The following is a 10,227-nucleotide window of genomic DNA, read 5'->3' as shown; positions in this document are numbered from 1 at the left end:
TTATAACCAACCCCTTCTCTTATGCAGGAACCAGGCTGCCAACGCAACCACGCAGTAGCAACTGCCTTTTCAAGGGTGCTGCGCTTGCGGTGGTGTGCAAGGGGAGAAGAGGAGCTCCAGTTAATGTGTACTGCTGCACTGTAGTCGTTGTCGCACCATTTTGGCTAAAACAACTATCTCCTTTCTGACATCCTAACAGCTCAAACATCACCACTAAAGGCATTTTTCATAAATCTGCCTTCATAGGCACCTTGCAGCTTAAGTCTGTATTGTTCATCCAGGTTTCTTTTCTTAAGCCATATTTAATAAAGCAGTCTGTATCACTGAATAATTTCTTGTCAGTCCAAGTGTCAATCTCTGAAACAATAAATTAAAATTATCCTCGTCTTTTTGTGTTCTGATAGGATTGCAAAAAGAGCGTGGACTCTGATCTTACAAACACAAGCAGTAGCACTACTGACAAAGCTATTCTAGAATAAAACGCTATCCGTGTTCTAGACAGTGGACTAGCAGTGTTCTAGACAGTAGCATACCGTCGGGTGTGGCCACCCGACGGTATGCAGTGGTAAATTCTTACAGAATATACGCTGTTTCAGCTCCGTTTCTAACTTCAGCTTAACATTAATTATGAAGGCCGGAACAATGAATTTGTTCCATTCGATGCGGATCACAGTTGGCTTCCATGGGGCTTGCAGAAGTTCAGTAATTGACCGAGGAACAGAGCGTGTCTTGTGGGATCCCACAACAGGCCAAATGGTGATGCAGACTGTCACAATGGCGTTGCTGAAAAATACAATATAGAGCGCATTACTACCATGAGTTCCGCAAAGCTAAGAACAACCATTAAAATTATGGTATATTTCTGGATGCACACTTGCTCATGCAAAAGTAGCTTCAACATTCCACTAAATACTAAAGTGCTGCATTACAAATTGTGGGCAGTAAGAAAGCTCACGTCTCAGCCGTAACACTTTATGGGCAACTTATGACTTCGCACATCATAATCATGACTATGCTCTTCAAAACAATAATATATGACTGTTGAAGAGGAATGAAATATGAGTTTGATTTCATTACTACATAGCTGTTTCATGTTTGCTGTTTTCAATAACACGGCGTGCATTTCACCATTTTGTCAATGTGGCCAGACATAACATCAATATTATTAATGATAAGTATGAAAAATAAGCACAGACTAACTGCCGGGCTGATCAGTCAAGTACTTCCGCAGCACCTAAGTTCTTTCAGGGAAGCGAGATGGTGCATTTCCATAGGCAGACACCGCATCTATCGATGCTTTAACGTCAGTCGCATTCCTTACCGTGCAACACAGACGTTGATTTTTTTTCCATCAGCTGGTCTTTCCAAGGCCCACATCCTGCAGCAGAATACCAAAAATGATATGTACATAGGGCGTTCGCACGCCAAGTTCAGTGCAGCTAAGCAACTGAAACGAAAAGACATAGCACAACTAAAAAAAAAAGTTGTCGCAGTTTCACCTGAAAGGTGAAGCATCAATTGCGATAGCAAATTTGTAGAGAGATATACGGAGTAATGATATTAGCTTTATCAGCTGTATAAACTTGGACATGCAGCAGCACCGGCAACGCGCCGAACTGTTGTCGACGCCGTCGGCATTTTGCCCGCGTTCGCTCAAAATGCGTGCGGCGTTGGTGACTGTTGCCGGAGCCTCTGATATAATAGGCACTTGGTGCCGCAGCTAAACGTCGCCTCCCTTCCCTCCCCTTCCCCCCTCCCCCACGGCCTCTCGCGCATCGGAAGAAGGCGCGTTTGCTCTACATATATAGTGATTGTAAAGGAGGAAGAGACGCCTACTTCTGCAGCCCTTAAGGAAGCACGGCGCGAACGCGCGTTTGTTCTCCGCCGTGCGTTCACTCCCCGTGAAAGAGCGCGTCCCTCGCGCCAAAAAATGTGGACTTTGCGTGAACTTGAAAGCACAGTTTATGGAACCTGCAGGAGATGCTACGACACAGCACATTGAAAAAGGTAAGACGAACAAACACTAATGCTGGTAATGAACTACTGAGAAGTGAATTTTCGGAAGAATAAAAAATTGCGGAGCGTATATGGGAAGTGAAGCAGCACTGGAAATGCAGGCACCAGTGCTGGTTCACTGACGATATGTGCTACAATTTAAACAAACCGACTAACCACCACGGCTTCTAAAATAAAGTGCAGGACTGAAAAACGTTTGTTTCCTTAAAACTGCCGGAGCTACGCACACAACGATATGCATTCTGCCACATGTATACTACAACTGCTTCTTCTCTACTGAAATATTTCCTACGCGATAGTGGAATGATCATCGGACACAGTCGTGGAGCGGTGCCTTGTGCATTTATGTTTAAACAACTGAACCGATAACAGATTGTCGCACCGAATCTCCCACAAGCTCCAATGCAAAAAAAAAGGAACGTCTCACGCAATCTTATGCTGCCTCGAATAGTCTGCTTCGGGTGCTAATGCCCGCAGCATGAGCAACTGGAGCCAGCCTTGCTTGGATACATCGGCCACGTTTTATTGATAGCGCGGCGGCAACTTCACGAGAACCGCAACAGCGTAATATGCTTCCATACAGAAACTGTTCACTCACCCTTATTTTTTGTCCTGTTGCTTTCAGAAAGCTTTCAGCAGCACATGGTCTTGAAGTTAAACAAAGCTGCCCATCGGCCGTTCCATGCGTTGCAACCTTCGAAGTCAATCCGGCTCGATCACAGTACACACACGGACAAAATCATCCATAATAACCACGATTAACAACTGCAACGTGAACCGCAAATTAAGCACAAGGAAACAATGAGCAGCAGACAAGTGCGGCCGCAAACTTTCTTATTTCTCAGCCATGCTCAGCTGCTGGGGTGCGATCGTTGCCAGACCTCAAACACAGCTCCCGCTTGATCAGTCGAACGCTAACAGTGGCAGCGCTGCCGAGCTAAATTTGTGCATTGCGCCGTGTTGTCATTTGATAACGAAGCCAAATTAACGGAAACACATATCTGTCTTAAATAATTGGGCTTTTGCTAAGCGCATTTAAGAATAGCCTCGATATCAGACGCTTTTCTCGGTCGGTGCACTTCACTCGAGTCAAGGGCGCATTTTCAAGGCGTTCCTTGGCGGAGGAAAAGTGAAGTAGTGTTCATGAAGCGCAACGGCGCCTCGAGTGAAGGAACGCTCGTCGCCTCGACTTGGCTGAGTCGAGGAGAAGCGCTGAGTGAAGGCGTGTTTAAGAATACGGGGGTCACAGTCGTCATTCCAAGGGACAGGAGTGCCCGAGGCCAACAGCTTGTGCAGTGGCGACGCTATGATTGCGAAGTGCCGAATAAAGCACCGGAAAGGGAACGCCAGGCCAAGGAAACTCCGTAAGTGTTTCTAATGTTCTGGGCAAGGAAACTGAAGCAGATCAGCGATCTTGTTAGGGTCTGACCGGACGCCGTGCTTGCTGGCAAGGTGACCGAGCACTTTGATTTTCTTGGTGGGAAGTCGGCCCTTTTAAGCGTTCAGCTGAAGACCACAGTTCGAAATGCAGGTCAAAACTTCGTCCAAACGCTGAAGGTGCTGGCAAAAAGTGGAAGAAAGAATAATGATGTCGTCAAGATAACACAAGCAGGTTTTCCACTTCAGGCCACGTAGAATTGTGCGTATCATAAGTTCAAAGATTGCAGGAGGGTTGACAACCTTATGGGCATTTGTACAGTCGGTCTGCTGTTGCAAAGGCGGTTTTGTCCTTGTCTGCTGTGTGCATAGGATGTGCGAATAATTCGATCAGCGGTCGAGACTTCAGAAATAATCAGTACCCTGGAGGTTAGTACAATTACAATGCCATTATTAATTGTGGCATCGGGTACACATCTTTGCGCGTGATCTTATTGAGCGCTCTATAATTCACGCAAAATCGTACAGAACGGTCCTTCTTCCGGACTAGCACGACGGGGGATGACCAAGAGCTTGATGACGACCGGATAGAGTAACGTTCGAGCATGCCAGTGTTGTCTTCCTAGATTTTCTGTTCCACGGACGACACGCGGTATGGGCAGCTACGTACAACGAAGCTGCAATTGGTTTCAATGCGAGGTACTGAGATGGAAGTGCGGCCGAGAAGATTTCTGTGGGCGTCAAATAAATATCCACGGCCGTATTCACAAAGCTTTTCATTCGTAAGTACTGTCTGCCATTGGCCGACCGCCTTCACTAATAATATGTCCAGCATCGGGATTGGCTGAAACTTTCTCTTACGAACAGTTTTAGCGCAAGAAGGTTTTGTGAATTGGGGCCCTGTTTTTGGAAGCACCATTAAAAGGTCTTCTTTCTGCGAAGCAGTGAGATCTTCGTTTATCGTGGCTGTGAAAGTTGCAGTGTCATCATCATCAGGAGGTGAAGGCAAAGGTAGTGTTTCCATATGAAGGGGAACAAGCGTAACAGGCTTGGTGTCCGTAAAGCAAGTAACATCTGTGCCTAGAGGTATCGCTGCCGGCGAAAGAGTTGGATCAAATGCCGTGATTGCGCACTGCTGTCGTGAATTGTCAGTGGGCTAGAAGCGATGATGAGCCCGCTAGAAATGTGGCGACCGAATGGTACAAGGAACATATCCCCATTCACGATGGTATACGAAGTCGATCTTGCAATATCCTCATGGCCAGGTGGAGTCAGCCAATGGGCAGCTGTGACGAAATGTAGGCTGTGTGCGTCGAGTGCAGATAAACATTCAGGGTCTCCCATATGAATTAAACGTTGACCGCAACAGATCAAAGCTAACGTGGTTGAGAGAAAGTCCCATCCTAAAATGAGTTAGTGAGTGGAGAAGGACAAGCCGAGACATTGAATGTGGTGACGTATGCCTTCAATGAAAACACGCACTGTGCAAACTGCAGAGGGCTGAAGAAGGACGGCATTAGCACAATGAAATGGTGGGCCATTGAAGGGTGACTTTGCCTTTCGCAAGCAGGGACATCAATTGACATTAATGACTGAAAGCGAAGCACATGTGCCAACCCAGGCTTCAGATTGCACACCTTCAAAACACACTAACAGAATATTGGACGGGCGCTCCGGAGAGGTTGGATGTCGCCCGAAAGATGCAGCTTTTCCTCCAGAAACTGCCCTGTCCAGTTTTCCGGGCGATGGTCCGGAGACGATGTGGCCGGACGAAGAGGAGAGGAGGAGCGTCACATCGGCGATAGCGCGTCTAATGGAAACTTACGCTTATGCCGACAGTTGTCCGGAGATGGGGAGTGACATCCATAACGGCCGTAAGAGGGGCGCTGTTGTGGTTTTGGGACACAAAGCACATCTCGTTCAAAAGCTTCATAACCACATCGTTTGTCCTGATGACGGCGTCGGCAATACATGTAAATATGGCCAGGGATACCGCAGTAATAGCGGACTGGTCGGGGTATACGTCATTTTTTGCCATAAGGCTGAGCCGGTACCTGTGGTACCGGTACCTGCGGTTGCACCACTCATGTGGTGCAACCGCAGGTGGCGGGCGCTGCGGCAGAGGTGATGCCACAGCAGCAATCTGAACGTACGTGGGCGTTGGTAGGAACAGAGAGCCGGTACATTCCACGAACGCCACTGAAGCGCGTCACTGCAGCCACTGAAGCGTCCCAATGGTTAACTGCACTCACGCGGTCGCATTTTTCCAACCAGTCCTCAGCATCGTCGCCGCGGAGGCCAGGTAACATCTGGGGATGCTTCTGAGTGCTAGTAATGCCCCTAGAAGGAGTCCCCGCAGGAGGAAGCATAGTAGAAACTGTCGTACTGGGCTGCGTTGAAGTTGTACATGTGTACATTCTTCATTATTTAATGTATAAATGAGACATCATTTAATCAAATGCCCGCATGGTATGGTCTCGAAATGAGACTGGCAGTATGTAAATAAATAAATAAGTAATCTCTACGTAGTATAAAGGCGCGCTACTCCGAAGATTCATCGCCTCAACAGAGATGTACACTCGGCGACAAAATATTGCGGGGCACGCGAGCGCGTGACGAAACGGTCCTCCTCGCCTACTGGCGCCGCACCCCTGGTGTCGAGACCGACGCTTGCGCGCATGCGCGTCCCTCCGTTACTGCAAGCGTGCATGTTTCTGCGCTTCTTCCTTGTGCGCCGGCGATATCCGAGTGCACCCGCGAGGGGCCCCACTTGCGATTGGCGCTGTGGCGGCTTCGACGGGCAAAAGTAAATGAAGCGTGAGCTGGCGCGCGCCACACCGGTCGCTTTTTGTCGAGTCACGAGCGCGAATGCATATCGCCGGTCGCGAACGCAACAAGTCTTTTTTTTTTCTGCACTGCTCCTTTTCGTGGTCAATGATCGTTCCTTATTTCTTTTCACGAACGAGACGTTCTCCCACCGAAGAGCGAGGCAGAAAGGACGCTCTATTGAAACAGCCAGGCAAGATAAAAGGAACTTTTTATTTCCGTAATATCAACGAAGTTTTGCCCGTCGAAGCTGCCACAGCGCCAATCGCAAGAGGGGCCCCTCGCGGCTGCACTCGGATATCGCCGGCGCGCAAGGAAGAAGCGCAGACACATGCACGCTTGCAGTAACGGAGGGACGCGCATGCGCGCAAGCGTCGGTCTCGACACTAGGGGTGCGGCGCCAGTAGGCGAGGAGGACCGTTTCGCCACGCGCTCGCGTGCCCCGCAATATTTTGTCGCCGAGTGTACAATCTAACAAGCTGACCAGAATGCGTGGTAATCGTAGGATGATAACTAAATCGAAAGGTCCAAGTGAAGGAAAGAGTAAATACTCAAAGCACGTAATGCTCCCTCAGAAACGTAACATAAGAAATAAAGGAATGTCAAGTGAACTGCAGTTTATTCTTCTTTTCAGGGAAAAGAGCGGACCCTTATAATATACATAACGCAATGTATCCTCTGCAAGCCCATCAACACCGTGGAACGTTATTCTATACAGATTTATTATGGTAATACTAAAACCAGTCAGGTTTCTTCTCAAAAATTTCTCGGCATGTGGTTTAATGAAAATCTTTCTTGGTCTGTACATATCTCAAAACTTGCTTCCGAACTCAGGAAAATGGTTGGTCTGCTTTCAAGGATTCCTAAACTCTTGCCTGTGTGGTTAAAGGTGTCAATGTATAACGCACTGTTCTTTTCAAAACTGTCATATTGTAATCTTGTATGGGGTACGACTACGTGTTCAAACTACCATAAACTATTACTGCTACAAAAAAGAATCTTGCGTGCTGTTGAGGGCTATTACGGTGCACCACAAAATTTACGTACACAACCCTTGTTTGTTAAACATCGCATACTACAAGCTGACCAAGTGTATTATCTACGGCTGTTGCAATACATTCATCGAAACAGTTTGTACTCTGTTACTGACAAGTTTAAAAATTACAACCTTCGTGAAGTAAAACTACGAGTTCCGCGAACGCGCACGAATTGTGGTAGACAAAAGCTAAATTTTCAAGTACCCAAAGCCCTCAACAAATTTCCCTTTACTGATGATTTCTTTTTATCTGAAAATGTGTTCAAGAAAAACACGAAACGACGTTTGATTGAAGGCGAAATTCAAATGTAAAAAAATGTATTCCACCGTTTGCTTATATATATGTTTTTCTCTATCTATCTTTGTTGCGGACAAGTACTGTAGTCGCAAATTTCGTGTCTTAATTCACCAGTCATGTATGCATTGTATTTGTACGTCTATGACTTTGTATGCTTGAGTGTTACCTTGCACATGTTCGTCTTTTTCCGTAATTAAGTTTCACTGTGCGCATTGTAGAAATGTTTTCACATATTTGTGGCACCTTCTACGTACATTTTCTTTTTTTTATTACTGCCAACTGTATGGGCACCGGGGCCTCGCCAGGCCTTACCACCTTTTGTCCCGGTCCCCTCTTTTCCCTGAAAAGAAGAATAAGCTTCACTTCACTTCACTAAATGTATATCAAGGTACCATTCCTTCAAACGTAGCAAAAAGCTCTTACTGTTGAGTATAGTGTAACACAAGGCTCCGGAATTGTAACACACGCACCACACGGTCTAATTGAACTGGGCCTGCCTGACGTGGCAGATGATCTACAAACTAAGCAAGAAATTCGGCGGCTGGGCATTGGGACGGACTAATAATACATAAATAATGCTGCAGAGACCCTAGTTAAATAAACAAATATGACAGATTTCAGCCAGGTGTAGCTTGGTTTTGAGCCCAAGAAACCCAACGACGATTCCTCTGTCCCGCCTATTGCTTCACGTTAGCTACTGCATGCGGTGCATAAAGGAAGCGTGCGCTTTCTTCATTAGTAATTGTAATTAAAGGGCCCAATATTCTGATATTAGTAGTTATTGCTGAACACAAACGATGTACATTTCTATAGAAGTGGAACGCTGCTTAAATTGTACATAAATGCTTACCTCAAGAGCGCGCTGAAGGCCACAACCAATGCAGGTTCGGGCATCCACCGACATGTTTTTCACAGCATCTAGAAAGCCTTTTACGGTTCGGTGATTGACAGCCGTCATGGGGTGCTGCACCTTTGCGACGGTGCTGAATGTGACGATGGCGAGCTGTACCAAGTTGTCGAGCAAATGCAGGAGGAAGCCGTCAAGAGCATCACTTTAATGTTTCAAGTCGCTTGTGTGCCTGCAATATAGAAGACATGAAAATGCCGAAATGATCCAAACTACGCGGCGCTTTCAGGAAGGCGGGAATAATGACTTGTGTTGCCTGTCTCTATTGCTATGGCATGTTCTCAAAAGCACAATAAAGTAGAGAGAAGTCACGTGGCTTAAGGAGAGGATGTTAGTTCCAGGTAAATTATAAGAGAAAGCTGTATAGGCGGCTCTAAAGGCAGTTGGAGTCTAAACGCAATGAGAGGAATAGCTCGAATTAGTCTGTATCAAAGCAATATATTTCGATTTGGTCTAGCGCAGAATTTAAAATTTAAAGTTTACTTTATATATAGTTTTCAAAAATTGAAAAATATTTTGTAAGATTGTTTTGCTGTAAATAGAACACAATGCTCAATAGTCTGAGCTTCCGTCATAATGACCAAACAGTTCATCGGTCAAGTTCGCATAATGCAACGTGACGTTAAGGCGCAACCTAGTGCGAATTAAAGAGAAACTGAGACATCCACCCAAATGTAGCAATTCGCTACTATGGAAACCCAACCGGGTTCCTCGAAAGAAAGCCTCGCAGTTGAAGAAAAATTCGTCCTGGTCCGGGACTCGAACCCGGGACCACCGAATTTTTCTTCAACTGCGAGGCTTTCTTTCGAGGAACCCGGTTTTCCATAGTAGCGAATTGCTACATTTCGGTGGATGTCTCAGTTTCTCTTTAATTACTTATCTCCACCTAACGGATTTCCGCTGAACTATTACATCAAACCTAGTGCGAACACGCGATCGAAGACCCGCCACTCTAGCGTCATGGTATGCATCATTGTGCGACCTGCGGGACCGGTACCGACGTGCTTGAACTCAGCCCGAGAAGAAGTCACAGCTACAATCCGCGATGGCCGTGGTTATTTAACATGCACCCAAAGGACAGTGCTCAACCGTTTTTACATTCGCAAAAATATCGACTGCAATAAGTATCCTCCACCCATCCCGTGGGCGCACGACCAATCACGTGGACGGACGTGAATGGAACACAGTTGGCAAACATAATTGCAGAGACCTCCATTACGATGTCTGGCGAAACGACAGGATGGTTTGAAGTGTTAAATTTTAAAATTTAGATTCTGCATGCTCACGCAGCTGACCAGACAACAAAGAATATTTCATTGACGTACATGCAAACACACAACACTCTGTGCATGCGACGATATAATACATCGGTATGCGCGCTACTTTCCACAGGTGTCAATAAACAGTAGTTCCTTCTTCATCAACAGCAGTTACGCTACAGCGGACATTTGATGCAGCCTTTGTAAAGTCATAACACCTGCCTCGATAATAGTACAGGCTTCTGCCTTGTAAACTCGAGCGAAGCAGTAAGCCCTAAACATTGCATCTGATTCCGGCGCAGCAGGGATCCGGTGACCACGAGTATCATATGCCACTTCCAAGAAGCTGAAACGCGAACAGGAAAATAGAAGCTCACTTTCGTATGAATACGTCAATACGAGGTGTTCAATTCCTTCATGTCTGATTGCTAAGCCTACCGCTAACGCTTCACGTTTACCCAGACGACAAATCACGCATTCCATGCTACCAAGCGCACGCCGAATAAAC

At 46.4% G+C, this 10,227-nt stretch overlaps 1 long non-coding RNA gene across 1 annotated transcript; it reads right to left on the bottom strand.

The window, feature by feature from the left end:
- Nucleotides 1–426: 426 nt before the first annotated feature.
- Nucleotides 427–2,874, bottom strand: LOC125940512 (uncharacterized). The gene is made up of 3 exons (XR_007463714.1): nt 2,615–2,874; nt 1,322–1,378; nt 427–783 (listed from the first exon to the last, which is right to left on the bottom strand). It is a non-coding gene; the product is annotated as an uncharacterized LOC125940512 (long non-coding RNA).
- Nucleotides 2,875–10,227: the final 7,353 nt, after the last annotated feature.

This window comes from Dermacentor silvarum, chromosome 10 (assembly GCF_013339745.2).
Source record: "Dermacentor silvarum isolate Dsil-2018 chromosome 10, BIME_Dsil_1.4, whole genome shotgun sequence".
NCBI lineage: Eukaryota > Metazoa > Arthropoda > Arachnida > Ixodida > Ixodidae > Dermacentor > Dermacentor silvarum.
Note: the sequence above shows the minus strand (reverse complement) of the source record. Positions and strands in the feature narration are given on the sequence as shown.